At 39.5% G+C, this 18,700-nt stretch overlaps 1 long non-coding RNA gene across 2 annotated transcripts; it reads left to right on the top strand.

Annotated features, from left to right (window-relative positions):
* The first annotated feature begins 2,469 nt into the window (after positions 1-2,469).
* On the top strand, positions 2,470-13,909 carry LOC143290545 (uncharacterized). 2 transcript variants are annotated; one of them, XR_013056409.1, is made up of 4 exons: positions 2,470-2,590; positions 6,347-6,493; positions 8,054-8,113; positions 11,107-13,909. It is a non-coding gene; the product is annotated as an uncharacterized LOC143290545 (long non-coding RNA). The 2 variants fall into 2 exon arrangements; XR_013056408.1 differs by lacking the exon at positions 11,107-13,909 and having other exon boundaries at positions 8,054-10,979.
* Positions 13,910-18,700: the final 4,791 nt, after the last annotated feature.

The following is an 18,700-nucleotide window of genomic DNA, read 5'->3' as shown; positions in this document are numbered from 1 at the left end:
ATAATGATAATGATAATAGTAGTAAGATATAATTCAAAGCATATGCTGTTCAAACTCCTCAGCGAGTGAAAGGACACAGATACGATTCATATTTTTATGCACAATAACAGTAAGATCAAATGTTGTTAGTGTAGTTTTTTGTTTTTGTTTTTGTTTTTGTTTTGTTTTTGTAATGATAACTACAACTGATAGCAGTCAGGCAAATCATTCCGATATCCCGTGATTCAGTGACACAAAGATGTTAAAAAAAGAAAAAAACCAGAAAAGAAAAAAAATCAGATAGAATAATGAATTGCCGGACATAATATTTGAACAAATACACAAAGTATGTGTGCATGGTCTTTTAATTTCGCCTCGATCCCTTCATTACTCAACTGTCGTGTTAAAAAAACAACAACAACTGAAGCCACGACTGCTCAGTAAAAACAGACCGATATTTCTAAATTCGATATGTATCACTGAATATCTATTACTATCTCTTATAGAGAAGCACGAACAATCCTGAAGAGCCAGTTCAGAGAGCAATGGAGAAACAAACACCAAGCTGGATCGGAGGAGGATGCTCTCTGGCCATTAGACAGAGCACAGCAAGTAGTACTCTTCCGACTGAGAACTGGAAGTTGTAGGCTCCTTTCCCACCCCTACAGACTGAGGCTGTCCTTTACTGATGAATGTCCATGCGACACGGGTTCGCATACACCAGAGCACTTGCTACAGTTCTGCCTAACTTTTGGTGCACTGAGGAGGAAAACCTGGCTCTATGTGGTGGATCTCCACGAGAAGCTCTGGGGACCACCTGTTGCACTGCAGAGGACGGCGGACTTGGTGCTGCAGACCGGACGGATGGACAGCATATGACAGCATGACCTGGGGAACACAGCAGAAGAAGAAGAATATCAATCAAACCTCGATCAAATCATTAATACGCTGCTTGTCACAGAAAAAAAATCCATACCACAAGTAAATTATAAAACATACATCTATATTTCAAACCAGTCTCATATCGATTTTATCTAAAGGTTATCTACATATTATCCAGCATACCTCAACAAATAAACACAGTGACAAACAAAACCACCAACGAATGTAGTGGTCTGATCATATGTACAGTGCAACAAGAGAGCTTTGCTGCTGCTATTGATGGTGATGATGTCATGTTTTGTATTCAATTGTCAGTTTCAGGTAGGACAGACGTGTAGTTTCACGAGAGACAGACAGACAGACAGACATACAGAGACAGAGACACACAGAGACAGAGTGACAGAGAGGGTCACTACATTTGTACATTTTCAGATTTGCAGTTAGACCAGTCTGGACGCATACCTACTTACAGTATCTACGGGGTTCCATTGCAGTCCCTGAGGTTTAGCCCGAATGGCACACATTAGACCACAATCAGTCTTACCTTAACGAGTGGTTTTTGTTTTAATAATTGAAAAAAAAAAAAAAAAAAATCTGGAGCACAAGGGAGCTTCCGCTTGAAGGATACCAAGCACGGAGTCTCCCAATTTGAAAGGGTGTTCCAAAATATTGAATGATAAAAGAAAAAACGAAGCATTCGCTCTGTGTGTATCAATAGGAAAACTGCTGAACAGAAGACCAAAGCTGATGCATTTTACACTCCAGCCGTGAAATCTCATCAAGAATACTAGCTGTTGTTCAGTCTGGACGCAAGTTGAGCGAGTGCAGAAAAGACTACGCCGGTGCCCCGCTTCGGCCGGTTATGTACATATATATCCAGTACTTGATTCTCAGCAGAAAAAGAAGCTGTAGAGGGGGAAGCCAATGGCTGGTCCAGTGCAACAACACTGAACAACAACAATATAGAGATATGCCGTGATAAAGAGCCGGGGTGTGAGGACGGATGGGAGGTGAGGTCGTTATCACTGAGGGGCAGTGCTTGTCTCAGTCATAATAAGAAGCATCACCCTACATCGAACTCCTCTTGGTCACCGATGATGAGCGTAGTTTGCATTTGTTTCTGCAGTCAACTGACTCATTTTGAGAACTTGGCCTAGTTTTGAAGAAATCGATTTGGTGGTGCCAATATTCGCCGTAGTTGTTTTGCAATGGCTCTTGCTCTCCTTTCAGTTGTGCGGATTCATTACGGCTTTGTCCCCTCCCCCCCCATCACTTTTTAAAGACAATGTGCAGGTTGATGATCGGTAGTCGCGTGTTAGATCCCTTGACATGTCTTACAATATGACAACAAAACTGACAACATTGCCCCTGATTCTTACATCTCGAGTGGCAGTTTGTTCGAACTTGAATCCCTTTGTTTTGTTCAGAGTGAGCAGTCAAATTAAAAAGAAACAAGATATGTTAATCCTTTCATTTATTGATTCGTTGATTCATTTTTGATGTTCAAGACCATCAACTAATGGTCTACTTAGGAGAAAGCTCGTGCGATTCAGCCTTTGATGCTCGGCTCGTCCATTCGAATTGTGGGTTCTGGCCAGACTCAAGAAGCGGAAACCAAATCGAACACAGAGTGGGTGGACGTTTCCGGATGGTGGCGATCGATTGGACATCACAAAACCGGAAGGCTGAACAGGGCGCTTACCTCTGGCTGCTACAAAAGCTGAGCTTGGTCATTATGATAATTATTTAACATTATTATGATAATATATGCTCAGAGATTGATTTTTGAGGCTGTCGGTGGCACAGACCCTCCCCCCTCCCAAAAAAAGAAGAAAAAAAGCTTCCTAAATTATTGCATTTAAATAGACGAAACGTAGTTTTCACAGAATCACAGAAATATTCGGCTATAGGCTAGAACAGTAGAAGCCTTTTTTCCTCATAATGTCCATTGATGTGCTTTTGGATCACTATATTATATAGTGAACTGTTCCACGGTTTAATCAGGCATAGTGTATACTACATTTATTTCTGACTCAATAAGATTTAAATCATGGAAAATACATGGTCCTTAAAAGTTTTGTCAATCTGGTTTTTGAAGGTGTTTACTGATGATGCATTGATGGTGTCAGAGGAAAGGTTATTCCACAGATTAATGATAGGGTTATTAAAAAAAAAAATGTGGAACTGGTTAGTGACAAAATTTGTCTTGTTAAGTTTGAAGTCGTGACTTCGAGTCTTATGTGTGTTTTGCAATGGAGGCATATGAGAAATGACATATTGCGTGTAGTCGACCCTTATGTAGTTCTAATCAAGGCACAGTATGACGTGAAATGACCCACAACATGAACCCGAACCGACAGTTGTAGTCAAGCAATGAAAATGGATTCCGGGACCGAAAACGGAAAAAGTAAGATGGCAGTGCGTTACTATTTAGTGACTGAATCCGCATCCAGTAAAATAATGTTCAAAATAGAGTCGAAAACCACTGAAAATGGGTTACAACATCTGCTGTCTGTCATCACCCCAGTATCATGAGTATGAATACCACCACCCAGACACTTGATGCAGTGGTCACATGCCTAAACAAAAATTGAAAAAGTGAAGTAGGTCAAAGCTGAAAGTAGATTATGTTACTGGATTAACCAGAACTGGCAAAAGATTAGAGGTCCTTCTTCTTCTTCTTCTGCGTTCACTCGTATGCACACGAGTGGGCTTTTACGTGTATGACCGTTTTTACCCCGCCATGTTGGCAGCCATACTCCGTTTTTGGGCGTGTGCATGCTGGGTATGTTCTTGTTTCCATAACCCACCGAACGCTGACATGGATTACAGGATCTTTAACGTGTGTATTTGATCTTCTGCTTGCATATACACACGAAGGGGGTTCAGGCACTAGCAGGTCTGCACATATGTTAACCTGGGAGATCGGAAAAATCTCCACCCTTTACCCACCAGGCGCCGTCACCGTGATTCGAACCCAGGACCCTCAGATTGACAGTCCAACGCTTTAACCACTCGGCTATTGCGCCCGTCTGATTAGAGGTCCAAAAAGGCTTCAGTTTTAACTCTTTCACTCCCACATTTCTGTGTGAAAAATACCCTGCTCATCCCAGTGCTCTCAGGCACAGGTTTCAGTTCATGTCAAAACAACACATTGGACTTGTTCACTTCAATTAAGTTCAAACTTGGTCAGAGGGCAAAGGTTAGTCATCGTTCTATTGCATGAGAAACTGGCTGCAGCAGTCAAGTTTTGTTACGATGTTGTAATCAGTCTTTTTAATATGACCCTACAATGTTGACTAAAGTCGCCTGTGGTTGTGCACTGTCTGGTCGACTAAAGTTGCCTGTGGCAGCAGAAGAGTTAAACAGCATTATTATTGGAAAATGTCTTAACACAAATAAAATGGACAGAGCAAGAAAAGTTACATTAAGTCCTGCTACAGTGTACATATATGCAAACGTTTAACATGTGACAGATGTTACTGCAGGTAGAAATTTAAACATTGTAGAGTTTCAGTTTCAGTTTCAGTAGCTCAAGGAGGCGTCACTGCGTTTGTACAAATCCATATATGCTACACCACATCTGCCAAGCAGATGCCTGACCAGCAGCGTAACCCAACGCGCTTAGTCAGGCCTTGAGGCATTTTAGAATGAAATGTAAATAAAACACAAAGTAAGAACACTCAACAATGCAGCTGACAAACAGAACATGAAAAGGAGGCATATGGTGAGAGGAGAACATGGTTCAAAGGCACTCTTGTGTGATCACAGCAACTGGGCCGTTTTTCTTCGGAAGAGCCTGAAAATCTGTTCTTCAGGTTTCACAGAGCAACCATACAACAAAATATGGGGCATGTCTTTGGAGAACTGCAGCAAGTTCTTAAAAAAAAAAAAAAAAAAAAATCAAACATCTGTCTTATTAATTTATTGAATTTCAAATTTTTTTTCCTTGTTTTTTTTTTCTTCTTAAAAAATCAGGATAAAAAAAAAAAATTCAGGATAAAAAAAAAAAAAAAAAAAATCAGGATAAAAAGTTTACATTGGATTTATGTATGTTGAAAGAATGGGAACAAAAATCAAGCAAATAAGCAAACAACAAAAACCGCCAAAGGAATATTATACAGACAAGCAACACATACACAGTATAAAAGAAGATACCTCCAAAACTCAAAGAGAATCGTCTTACATGACATCAGCCATCATGAAGGTAACTTTGGAGAACAACAACAGCAATGACAAAACAAAACAAAAGAAGTAAAGAAAAAGAGAAGAAAAAGCTGTTTCATACACTTATAGTAAGTTATATTAACTTAGGTTATTAAAGAAAAAAGAAAAAAAGAAGAATACATTACGTTCTGACTCAGTTCATTTCTGCTTTGAATTCTGAATTCTGTCAAATATAGGATGTTGATGTGCAAATAAAAAAATTAAGTAGATAAGGAAATACCTCTGTAAAGGAAAAATTGACCCCCCAAAAAAACCAAAAAAAAAACCGGAACAACACTGCACAAGGGAGATTTTTTAAGGACATATTGTTCTGGGGGGAAAGATGTACTGGCATCATTTTTTCATGTTGCTTATTTCTTTTTAAGTTGTCACAAGGCGTTCTTCATAAAACCAGTTAGCTACAAACCTATTGTGTCATGTTATTTATAGAAATATATTTTTTGTTTTGATGTTTAGACTTCGATAGGTTTAAAAAAACTTCACATTTGGGAGCACTTAGTTTAACTTGCACTTATACAGAAAGAATTTTGCAAGAAGCACAATATAGTCAAGAACTCTACTGGATCCAATATGCTTGTCATGACCAAATAAAATGAAAGATACACTGAAAGACATCAATATGCTTGTCATGACCAAATAAAATGAAATATACACTGAAAGACAAACTTAAAAATTACAATTGAAACAATCATTTAAAGTTGTTTGAACATTTTCCCCAAAGCGTAAAATGTGGATCCACAACCAAAACATGTTGTATGCTGTCCTGTTCTTTACAGAACATTTAACTTGAATCATTTGTCATTCCCATGTTTAAAAGCATAACATTCGTAACATTCATGGCTTAGATTCTCTTTAGCAATTTGATTTGAAAGCATTTTATTTTGGTTTCCTGAATTCTGTAATGTTAAATATGATTTTCCATTCAATTTACATGTTGAGCTTTGTGTTCCATTTGCTACAACATTTGGGTTCACGGTTATTGAGAAGTAAGTCATTATATAGTTTTGCACCTCTTGGGAGCGACTGTAATGTTTGGAGTAGTTCTGAAATGTCTGCTGAATCATTGCCATCAGTTTGCATGTCTGTTTTATCTGTGTAGAATTACATATTGCTCTTAATGCCTTTTACATCCAGAGTACACACACACACACACACACACACACACACACACACACACACACACTTTCTCTCTCTACTCACACATTCTCTCTGTGTCTCTCTCATATATATTCTACAGTATTTTATCTCATCCTTGCAGGTGTGCCCAAAGTGGACAGAACAAGAAGTGAAGGCCATGAACCATCTGACAGTGAAGCAGTAGCTGAGGTGGAACTGGGAGTCGTCCACCAGTGATGATTAATTACTGTGGAGTAATGGAGTTGACCGACATGTCTTCAAACTACAGGTAGTGGACAGGCAAGGCCAGAACTTACCGTCTAATTATCTTGAATATTTATGTGAGTTCATGAGTTCAAATTATTTTTTTCCTGTCCGGGGAAAGGGAGTTGGTGACAGGGAAAAGATACATTTTGATAAGAAGTTGTCATTTAACTACACATACTTCACCGTGACCCACTAGTTGTCATTGGCATCCATGTGTTGTCTTCAGTAACATTATATGTACTGATAGATATCTTTGTTTATTGTGAGTGATAAAAAAAGAATATTGACAAATGACCGTGAATTAATTATCATTGTGTTTGTTGCATGTTAAGTTTTAAAAATAGGGAGTTTTCAATTAACTACAATAAACTAAGATGTATAAGAATGTAGACTTCTGATTTTTGCCATTCACATTTGGCTTAGAGTTTGACTAAAGCTTGTATTTGGGCTATCAGCAAATTGAGAGCTGTATGATCAGTGGTTTCTCCACTGCAGTGGGAATTCATTTACTGCTAAGTCTTTTGTGAAGGACTATGACTCTCAAACTAGGAGGCAAGATTGCACTAGCTCATTGTGCTGCAGCCTTGGGGGCTAGTCAGCCTCAGGGCACCATCCTAGCATTGGCTGTCCTAAAGCCTTCTTAACTGAGAATGTGTAAGACACTCTACATGATAATCAAAATTTAGCCCATTAAGTTGGGACAGCAGTTGCCTCTTGTGCAGCTCTGATCAAGTCTTTGTTGGACACAACTGTCATACATAAGTATGCCACAAGGAGACTATTAAACTTGAACGTTTTTTTATATTTTATTTTATTTTTTATCTTGTAGGTTGATGCATCAGTAGATCACTAGATGAGGTGGGTCAACATACAGTCATGGAAGTGAGTCTGTTCACCAGGAGAAAATGAAAGTGTAATTTTGGTGAAGGGAAGGCATTCATGCTGTAGCACAGGAATGGCTGATGGATTTGTCTCCCTTGAGCACCTGCTTTGTGATGGTGCAGTGATCTTGTATGTTACAATATGTCTCTCTCTTTCTCTGTTTGTTTGTTTTGGTTTTTTTTTGTTTGTGTGTGTACAATATGAACTTACAGATGGAAAACTTATGTACAGGAGAGGAGGTAAATTTAATTCCTTGTGTTCAAGCTGTTACTACTGTTAGGAAGATTACATGTTGATATGCTTACAGCATAATAGATTTATTTCTGTGCTCTTCCTTGTCCAGAAAGGCAGTCTTCTTGAGAAATTACACATGTTCAGTTTTATAGCATCAAATTTTGCTACAAGCACAAACCATTTATTTTTAGGTTGTGACACTCATCTTGAACCTCCATTTTAGATTCAACAGTTATTTAGTGATGGTGGTGGTTTTACTACATTTGACAAAGACTGACTTTTATTTTTAACACTTGACATTGACTGACACATGTAACCACATTTGATATTAGCACATTTAACCACATTTGACATTGACACATTTAACCACATTTGACATTGACTGACACATTTGACCACATTTGACATTGACTGACACATTTTAACCAAATTGAACATAGACTGACACATTTAATTTTTTTTCCAGAACCTGGGATGGTCAGCAAGCCGTGAAAGTCTCGGTCAGATGCCGTGGTGATTGTCAGATGTATGGTCCGTTTTTGCTTCCAACATAGTAATTTACTTTTAAACACACATACACACACACATGCTGACATACACATACACACATACACATACACACCTCATGCGAAATAGCAAAACGGATATTTTGTTTAGTGTCGGCAAAGTAAATTGTTCATCCTATGTACAAAGACCTAATACAGCCTTTCATTCTTCAGTTCGACACTGATAGTGTACTCTTGTCTGTTGAATCTCCTTGTCTGCGAGCACCATCCAGTATCCATAATTTACATAATTTGTTTTTCATTGTGAAATTCCTCAATATACAGTCAGAGTAATCAAATAAAATGAAGCACAGAAACAAAAACAAATCACTATACACTGCCCTGTACAAAAACCCAACAAATTCTGTGAAATAGCTAGTGCTCGGCATGCTTGACATATTGCTGGGTGTGAAAGTGCCACACCTTCCAGACTTGAATCGTCCACAAACTGTTTTGAAGAACAGGTTGGAGAGATCACCAAGGCTGGGCAGGTCCACATCAGCACTCTCCACTGTTTCTCAGAGGTTCTGTGAGGTGAAGGTCAAGAATTGTAGCCATCAAACACAATAGGTCTTCCACACTGTTGTGCAACATATTCTGCATATGTGTGACATATGTGTCAAATTTATCCCCGTTCTTCCAGGATAATCTGTGAAGTGGTGATCCACTGTGAAGGATATGATCTTCTCTCTCTCTCATCCTCTTTGGGGGGGTTCTTCCATAGGTGAGCAGGAGTCAACTGCTTGTATGTGGTGGTCATTTCCTTTAATCCTGAAGATTCTGATAGTAAAGAGGCAGGTGTTAGCTTAAATTCAAACAGTGAACTGATATGAAAGTCCTCTTGAGTACTTTTCGCTGCTGTTACCAGTCATTAGAACAGAAGTTGATTGTTATGATCCAAGTTTTGTTGTCAGTTTTGGCACAGCATTTTTCATCCATTGAGATTACTTGTTCCCTCTTCTTGAACTTGATATCAGTGACCCTTTTCCTTGCCATGTCTTAAAGGTGGAAAAAAAAAAGAACTTGCATTTGGAGGAAACCAAGCAGCAACCCCATGTCTTTGTCATTCTTCCCCTTCCTTACCTCTGTGGACGCTGTGTGCTGGTAGCCGGTAATGAAGTCCACATGTGATAGCCTTGAGATGGCCTTGGTGGTTGGTGAGGCTCTAAGCACCATAATTTGATTTGATTTGGTGAAGTCCACACTGATCGCTTTCTGTATGACACTGTTCATGTGTGCACAAGCTGACACGGACAGAAACCACTGACTTATCCAGAACTCTACCCGGTTTGAACAGTACCCCATGTTGGTGAAAAGAGCTTTTTGACTCACTTGTGTAAACAAAGTGAGTCTATGTTTTAACCCGGTGTTCGGTTGTCTGTGTGTGTGTGTGTGTGTGTGTGTGTGTCTGTGTGTCCATGGTAAACTTAAACATTGACATTTCATCTGCAAATACTTTGTCAGTTGACACCAAATTAGGCATAAAAATAGGAAAATTTCAGTTCTTTCCAGTCATCTTGTTTAAAACAATATTGCACCTCTGGGATGGGCACAAGAAAATAAAAAAAAATGAAGCCTAATTATATGCAAACTGCATTAACTGTTATATTTATATTTTTTGTATTCTCTAAATTTGGCACTTTGATCTGATATTCTGACCCAACAACAAGAGCAGTCATTATTATCATTTTTTGTTCAAACAGGAACTTCTTTTGCTAAGCATGGAAGTTTTATTTATTTTGCAAACGTTTTGGTGCAGGTAGTAAAAAAGGGATATTACTCTGTAATTAATGCTGGGGGACTTAATTTGCTTTACACTGATCTTTTGAAATTATACTCAATACATAAAAAGCTTGGATTTTTTTGTTTTTAAGTGTCTCACAAGTGAGTCTTGAAGGCCTTGCCTCTCTTGTTAACATTCTTCTAATGACCTTTTATTACATTATTTTGATTTTCTATTAATGGTTTTAATAAGTGATGAGTACTCAGTCCTGAAATGGCCCCTGTTTGGGTCAGCTGGGCTGTAAACAACATGATTTGATTTTCTCTGTGGTTCAGTCGTGCTTCTCCCAGACCACCACCAGACAGCAAAGTGAACATGGTGCTGTTTTTGTTATATCACTGGGGTTCAAAACGGCAGTTCACTTCTTGTATCTGTTGGTGCTACACCACAAACCAAACGACTTGGCCATGATATTCTGTTGTGACCTTGACCGGCGAGAAATAGGGGGAGAGAGAGAGTCCCGGCTTGTTGATCACCTTTTTCTTTTTTAGAATAGAATATACTATGTCTTTATTACTGGGGTCACAAGGAATATTGGGGGGGGGGGGGGGGGGGGGGATAGTACATTAAAAGGTACAGACATAAAACATAGTTATTGATTGCACAGTTCTCTTTATAAACATACTGGATATGTTTGAGTGAGAGGGCATTGAGTGCTTTATGTCTAAAATCTCATCAAATTCATGACTCTTCACGCAGTCTTTGCCTTTTACGTTTGCTGTTGCTGCACACACATTTAAGTGTAGAAAGAAATGAGTACTCAGTCACATTGTATGTGTACATTATCAGCGTGAGTGAAAAAGAAGTGCATGTGACTTGGTGGTGGTGGGGACAAGAGTTCCTGTGGCAAAGATCTGGATTGAACATTCTGGTCCTTTGTTGATCTGTTCTGCAGGTATCAGTTGTTTTCGAAATCACTGTATGAACATTCTGGTCATAGTGGGCTGGGCAGATATGACCAAGATTCCTGTGGATATCACTGACTGAAGAAGGTGATACGCTGAGGACGTAACTGGTCTGTCTCAAGCTCTTGTAGATTTTGGGAGAGATCCCAAGCAGCAAGCCCTGGGCACAAAATGCACTGTTTCATACACAGAGGTTTTTACATTGCATAGTTGTTTATTTCACCATTTTTCCTTTGTTTAAAAAAGAAAAAAAAGAAGATAATTCTTTTACGTGTCTTTGTTCCAGAGATGGCCCTTTGTGGTTGGCTGGGCAGTAAACACCATCAGTTTGATTTGATCTTTTTCTCCTGTCCGGTGTAGTATGCAGCATAACTACACAGTAGCAAACTTGATTCCTATGGCAAAGTGCTGGATGAATATTCCTGTCCCAGTATCAAACCTCAGACCGAAGAAGGTGATATCCAGTAGGTGGTGCTGGTCTTCTGTGAATTCCTGAAGATTTCTTCATTGACATAAACCATTACGTCCATGCACAAAATACTTTTGTTCATGGTTTTTTTGCTGTATATCTGCTGAAGTGAATACAGTTTCACTTCAGCATACTTCACTGCCTGTGGCTGGCTGTGAATGAATGGGTCATTTTACTTTCAGATATATCATTTAGAAAATGATTCTGTTTCAGTTTTTGTTGGATTTTTTCTCCGGACATGTTAACAGTTCTGGTTTTGAAAGGGAGTGAGTGTTTTTAATGGAGCTGATTGTGATCAGGAGAAAGGAAATACAGTTGCTTTCATGATTCCTGTGGCAAAGAACTGGATGAACATTCTGGTCTGCAGTCGATGTGTACGGTACTTGAACTGTAGGTTTGTGCATTGTTTTGTTTTGACCATTTCGGGGTGTTTTTTTTTAAGTCTTCAGTCTGAAGATGGCCCCTTGTGGTTGGCTGGGCTTTCCCTGTCTGGTGTGATTTTTGATTTTGCTGTGCTGCAGAAATGTATACTAGCTAGCATGATACTGTAGATAGTCTGTAGTACTGTTCCCAAATGGGAATATTCTTCGGTTGCTGAGTCAAGCAGCAGTGACTGGCACAAGCAACAATGTTTGAGTTCAGCGAACTGGAACTGGCATAAAGTTAACAATTAACAGGTAAAACAACCGCAAAACATGTAGGTAACAATGTTATATTGAAATCACTTGATGTCATTGGCTCTGACGTCATTCCTACAAGTCACTCCTTGTCTCACTAGACTACTGAAAGATAAACGCAGCCTTACATGTAATCTGATACGGAAAGGAAGTGAGCGTTTTTAATGGACCTGAATGTGATTTCAACACAGGAAATATTATGGTTATTGATGATTCTGTTGAGCAGAAGAAATGCAGAAGTTTATGTGATTCACTGTGAAACACATTCTGATTGACTGCTGGGATCTGGATGACATTGGACACAAACATTCCATGGCAGATTCTCTGAAGACTTTGTTTCCTGATGTCCCTTCCTGGGCGTTGGTGGACGTGTTAAAAGAAGTGAATGTTTTAAATCATATGTGAATGTTTTAAACTGTGGGAGATTTCTTTTAATAACTTTCTGAGTGAAAAGATTGAAACGGTGATTAGTTTTTATTGTACTTTTTACCCCCGTGGCTTGAAATGGATGCTAACATGGTGATAGCCTTGAGATGGCCTTAGTGGTTGGCGAGGTTCTAAGCACCATAATTTGATTTGATTTGAGCTTTCGTGATTCCTGTCACAGAAAACTTGCTGAACATTCTGGTCTGCTGGTTTACTTGAACTGTAGGTTTTTGCATTGTTTTCATCGTTTCAGTTATTATATTTTGAAAAATTCTAAATAATTCTTTTACATGTCTTTGTTCCAGAGATGGCCCTTTGTGGTTGGCTGGGCAGTAAACACCATTCAGTTTTTACATTGCATAGTTGTTTATTTCACCATTTTTCCTTTGTTTAAAAAAAAAGAAGAGATAATTCTTTTACGTGTCTTTGTTCCAGAGATGGCCCTTTGTGGTTGGCTGGGCAGTAAACACCATCAGTTTGATTTGATCTTTTTCTCCTGTCCGGTGTAGTATGCAGCATAACTACACAGTAGCAAACTTGATTCCTGTGGCAAAGTGCTGGATGAATATTCCTGTCCCAATATCAAACCTCAGACCGAAGAAGGTGATATCCAGTAGGTGGCGCTGGTCTTCTGTGAATTCCTGAAGATTTCTTCATTGACATAAACCATTACGTCCATGCACAAAATACTTTTGTTCATGGTTTTTTTGCTGTATATCTGCTGAAGTGAATACAGTTTCACTTCAGCATACTTCACTGCCTGTGGCTGTCTGTGGATGAATGGGTCATTTTACTTTTAGATACATCATTTAGAAAATGATTCTGTTTCAGTTTTTGTTGGATTTTTTTTCTGGACGTGTTAACAGTTCTGGTTTTGAAAGGGATTGAGTGTTTTTGCAAAGAACTGGATGAACAGTCTGGTCTGCAGTTGATGTGTACTTGAACTGTGGGTTTTTGCAGTGTTTTGTTTTGACCATTTCAGTTCTTTAAAAAAAAAAAAAAATGTCTTCAGTCCAAAGATGGCCCCTTGTGGTTGGCTGGGCTGTAAATTATTCAGCCCAGTTTTATGTTATTTTCTTTTTCCTGTCAGGTGTGATTTTTGATGATTTTAGTGTGCAACAGAAATGTATTCTCGCTATCATGACATTGAAGATTGCGCTTGATAAATATTCTGGTCCTAGTGGGCAGATGTTATGATATGATATATTATGACCACTATTCCAGCGGATATCATTGAATAAGGCATACTTGTTCTTGTCTGCTACAATGTCTAGCCGATTTTTGTGGGGATTTCCGCCAGCAAACAGTGAGCACATAATCCTGCTGTTCATTGTATAATACCTGCATTAAATGGCGGGAGATGTAAACCACACTGACTTCATCATCATGGTTGATTTATTTTTGTTGTTTTGATGAGCAAACTCGGTTTAGTCACGTTTATTCTCGAAAGCAGATTTATACCATGATGAAACGCCGTTATTGTTGGATCTGGTAATGAATAAAGCTGTGGAAAAATATCTCTGTGCGGTTTGCAGTTCCTAATGTGTGTGTGTGTGTGTGTGTGTGTGTGTGTGTGTGTGTGTGTGTGTGTTTAGCAGCTTAACAACCACCTTTGTTTCAACAATCTCATCCACCCATTTCAGTCTGCCTATCGCGCTGACCATAGCACCGAAACCACTCTCCTCCACATTCTGAACAATCTACTGATAGCGTCCGACTCAGGAAAAATTTCCCTTCTCACTCTTCTGGACTTGTCAGCCGCCTTTGATACGATAGACCATTCAATCCTTCTTTCCCGTCTTCATTTTACATTTGGTATCAACGGCACTGTTCTAAACTGGTTCAAATCTTATCTCACTGATCGATTCCAGCCTGTCATTGTTGATCATTTCCAATCTGAACCCGTTAAAATCGAACATGGAGTCCCACAGGGATCTGTTTAAGGCCCAGTGCTCTTCACACTGTATACTGCTCCTCTCGCTGAAATTATCAACCGCCATAATATCAGTCATCATTCTTATGCTGATGACACTCAACTCCAGAAGAGTGATACCCCTGAAAAATTGTTGTCGCTCTTGCAAGAAACATCTGAATGCTTCCTGGACATTCAAAACTGGATGACTCGAAATAAGTTACAATTGAACGCGGACAAAACTGAATCAATGATCATAGGAACTAAACAAAAACTGTCTTTCATCACAATTGACACAATCAAACTTGGCAGTACATCCATCCCTCTTTCCACGTCAGTCAGGAACCTTGGTGTTGTCCTTGACAATACACTGTCCATGCAAAAATTTATCAGTCAGACATGTCAGTCCTGCTACTGTCAACTGCGACGCATCAGTGCCGTCCGGAAATATCTGTCCACTGACGCAACATCTAGACTTGTCGTTTCTCTCATTCTCTCTCACCGTGACTACTGTAACTCTCTATTGTCTAGTCTGCCTGCTTCATCCATTCAGTCCCTTCAGCACATACAAAACTCTGCTGCCCGACTCGTCCTCAGAAAGAAAAGATCTGAGCACATCACTCCTCTTTTGCAACATCTCCACTGGCTCCCTGTCTCACAGCGAATAAAGTACAAGATCAGCACTCTATGTTATAGATGCATTCACAAAACTGCCCCTTCCTATCTCTGCAGCTGCCTTCACCTCTACACTCCATCTCGCTCACTACGATCGGCCTCGGATCCACTCTGTTTACGCATACCCAGATTCAAACACTCGACTATTGGCCGTCGTTCTTTCTCTGTTTCTGGACCTTGCGATTGGAATGAACTTCCTTTTTCGCTTCGTCAAGTCTCTACACTCAGCTCTTTCAAGTCTGGCCTTAAAACCCACCTCTTCCCAAAATAGCCTCCCTTGCCTGCCCTTCCTTGTCTTTAGTTTCTACAGTATTAGAGTTATGGATGCGTGTGAATGACTGGTGCGAAAGCGCTTTGATTTGTCTCTGCACAAGATCCAGCGCTATATAAATACCATTATTATTATTTCCTATTTTATACTCTCTGTGTGTCTGTTTTTCTCTCTTTTTGTATGGCTTTACACATTTCTGCCTCTCACATAACTTGGTTTGTATCTCACTGTTCATCATTTACTCTTTATGTTTGTCTATCACTCTCCCTTGTTTTGTTTTTTACCTTTCTGTTCGTCTACTACTCACACAGACATTACACGGCGGTTTCTCTGAAGACTTTGTTCTGTGATGTCCCTCCGTGGACGCTGATGGACTTCTTGAAAGAAGTGAACATTTTAAATCAGATTTGAAGGTTTTAAATTATGGAAGGTTTTTAAACTTTTAGTGGAAAGCTTAAAGCGAGGACTTTTTTTTTTTTTTTTTTTTTTTTTTAAACCCTTGTAGTAGGTATTCACGTGGCGATAGCCTTGAGATGGCCTCAGTGGTCGGCGAGGCTCTAAGCACCATAATTTGATTTGATTTGATTTGCTTCATTTACTCTGCCTCTTCCACAGAATGTGTCAAGAGTGGAACAAGTTCAATCAGCGTCATAGAGTTTTTAAAGGTTAGTGCGTCATAGTCGAAAATGACGCACATATTCAGTTCAAGAATAAAGTGCCATAAAAAAAAAAAAGAAAAAAGAAAGATTTTTCTCTGTGGTCTCTGGAATGTAGATTGGTGTCCGTCAGTGTTGCACACTCAAACCGTTCGAGTCTGCGGCAATGATGACGGTAACGACCATAATAATGACCATGATAATGAATAGCACTGCGTCTTGTGCAGAGATACAAACTACTTGAGCAAATCGCTCACACACCAGCCATGCAGACGCGAGGAAACCAGAAAAAACAACTAATAAACCCGAAAAAGAGAGATGGGGAGGTTTTTTTTTTTTTTTTTTTTTTTTTTTTTTATGTAGGATGAGAGGTCGACTTGAATTTAGGGCCAGACATGAAGAGATTTGACGAAGAGAAAGAGAGAATAAAAAGGGTGCAGAGATTTTATTTTTTAATTAATTAATTAATTAATATTATTATTATTTATTGATTAATTAATTAATTAATTAATAGTATTATTATTTATTTTATTTTAAAATATTTTAAAAAAAATTTATTTTAGTCTGACTAAGCGCGTTGGGTTACGCTGCTGGTCAGGCATCTGCTAATTGGCAGATGTGGTGTTGCGTATATGGATTTGACCGAACGCAGTGACGCCTCCTTGAGCTACTGATACTGATACTGATACTGCAGAGATTTGAAGAAGCGAAAGAGAGAGTGTTAGCCCACGATTTCTCACAATCCCACGATTTATCTCACTTTATTGTCTAATAGTACAGAAATTCGCCTTCAGGCTCGTCATAATGAAAATTAACCCTCATTTCAACTAATAAAAGTGAAGACATTCATTCTATCATTTTCTCTCACTTTGAGAGAAATCGTGGGATTGTAAGAATGTGTGGTCGTTTCTGAAATGTTTACATGTTTTAGGCCTGTAAAAGTTATACCAGTTTATTTGTACAAACAGACATTATGATGAAACTGATTACTGGAAACCCCGGGCAGTTCAAGAACCAGTATATCAGTCGTTGATGTTTCTGAAATGACGGCATTAAATAGATTGCAGCTCAACATCGATCGAGTCTCTTGTGAAATAACAGCGACTCGGGGCTACAGTTCCCCACACAGTTTTCTCTCAACTGCACGGAGCTGATCGATGGCCTTAACCTGGACACCAGAACCACACACAGACATGAATTTTAATTTATAAGTTCGTGGGTAGAGCACACTGCATGGCATCAGTTTTTTGCCACATCACCGCGGAATCAATCAATCAATCAAAAACACTTAATTAATCCACATGGAAATTAAGTTGTGCAATCACAGGCTCGTTGTAACCAGTAGCATAAAATCATCATGCGCAACATAAGAAGACATTAAAACTAGTGAAATAAGAATTCCCAATAGCTGACGATAGACTACGCCCCCCTCCGCACACACACATACTCATGTTAATACAATAGGGTATACTGCACAACAGTATTTACAAATGAAAACATCCAACAACAACAACAACAACAAAAAGTGTATATATTACTAAAAATGACATACGCGCACGCACGCACGCACGCACGCACACACACACACGTTAAGACCATAAGGTATCGTACAACAATACATTAATAAAAACATCAAGGGAATAAATCGTATATATAAGTAAAATGCACACACACACACGCACACACACACACACACACACTCACACACACACATACACATGGATGTAGGCACGTATGCATGCACATAACATATGTCACGCCAATAAAATTAGTACATTAAGATACATGAAATCCAAGTAAAATAAGAAAATATTTAAAAATCACTTCCGATCACACACACACGGAAAGCGGAAGTTCTGTCCCTCATTTATACCCACTCTTGTCTCTGATTTATGCTTTGTCTCTCACTCTTCCCAGATCTCCTCTGGGAGGACCCTTGCGGTCGCCTGGGCTATAAACAACATGTTTTGAGTTTTCTCTCTTTCGTTTGGACTGAATCTCTTTATTTCTTCTGTCTCTTCCGCGCATGCACGCGCGTGCTATTCTCTCTTCTTTTGTGTGTCTCTGTGTTCTCGCTCTGTCTCTCCCAATCTCTCTTGTATAAATCTATTCATCTCTCTTCCTCTCTTTGTTGATCTGTGTGTGTGTGTGTGTGTGTGTGTCCCACCCCCACCCAGTTTCTCAGCGTCTCCCTCCTCCACCCCTACTCCCTGCCACACCATTTCCCTCTCGCCTTGCGCAAAGAACCATTTGCTCTGACGCGCGTGTGCATTTGAAGCGGCATGTAACTCTCACATGACTTATGTCAAGCATGCGCGTGCGTGCCTGCCTGCTTCTGTGTTGTTAAATACTACAAACGCGTTCTCGTTGTGACTCAAGCATTTTATTCTTTACATTTCTTTATTTTAATTTTTTTTTCAAGTCGTTTTGAACGACTGCAACTGTTATTTCTTGTGCACGCAACAAATTTAAAGTAATTCGCGGAGTCGACACCAAAATTAATTCGAGTCAGGTATGTCTGAAACATTCCTGTGAGTACGTGCATGGGATTAACTTTGGCATTCACGGTCACACGTACTGCGACAAACACTCACTCACTCACGCAATCTACACACGCACGCAAGCACGCACGCACGTGCACGCGCGCGCGCGCGCATACGCACGCACACATACACACACACTGACGCACGCACACACATTGTGACAAAAAGTGAACAAAAACAACACACACACACACACACACACACACACACACTCACACAACAGTCACACACACACACACACTGCTCGCACA

This window comes from Babylonia areolata, chromosome 15 (assembly GCF_041734735.1).
Source record: "Babylonia areolata isolate BAREFJ2019XMU chromosome 15, ASM4173473v1, whole genome shotgun sequence".
Classification (NCBI taxonomy): domain Eukaryota; kingdom Metazoa; phylum Mollusca; class Gastropoda; order Neogastropoda; family Buccinidae; genus Babylonia; species Babylonia areolata.
Note: the sequence above shows the minus strand (reverse complement) of the source record. Positions and strands in the feature narration are given on the sequence as shown.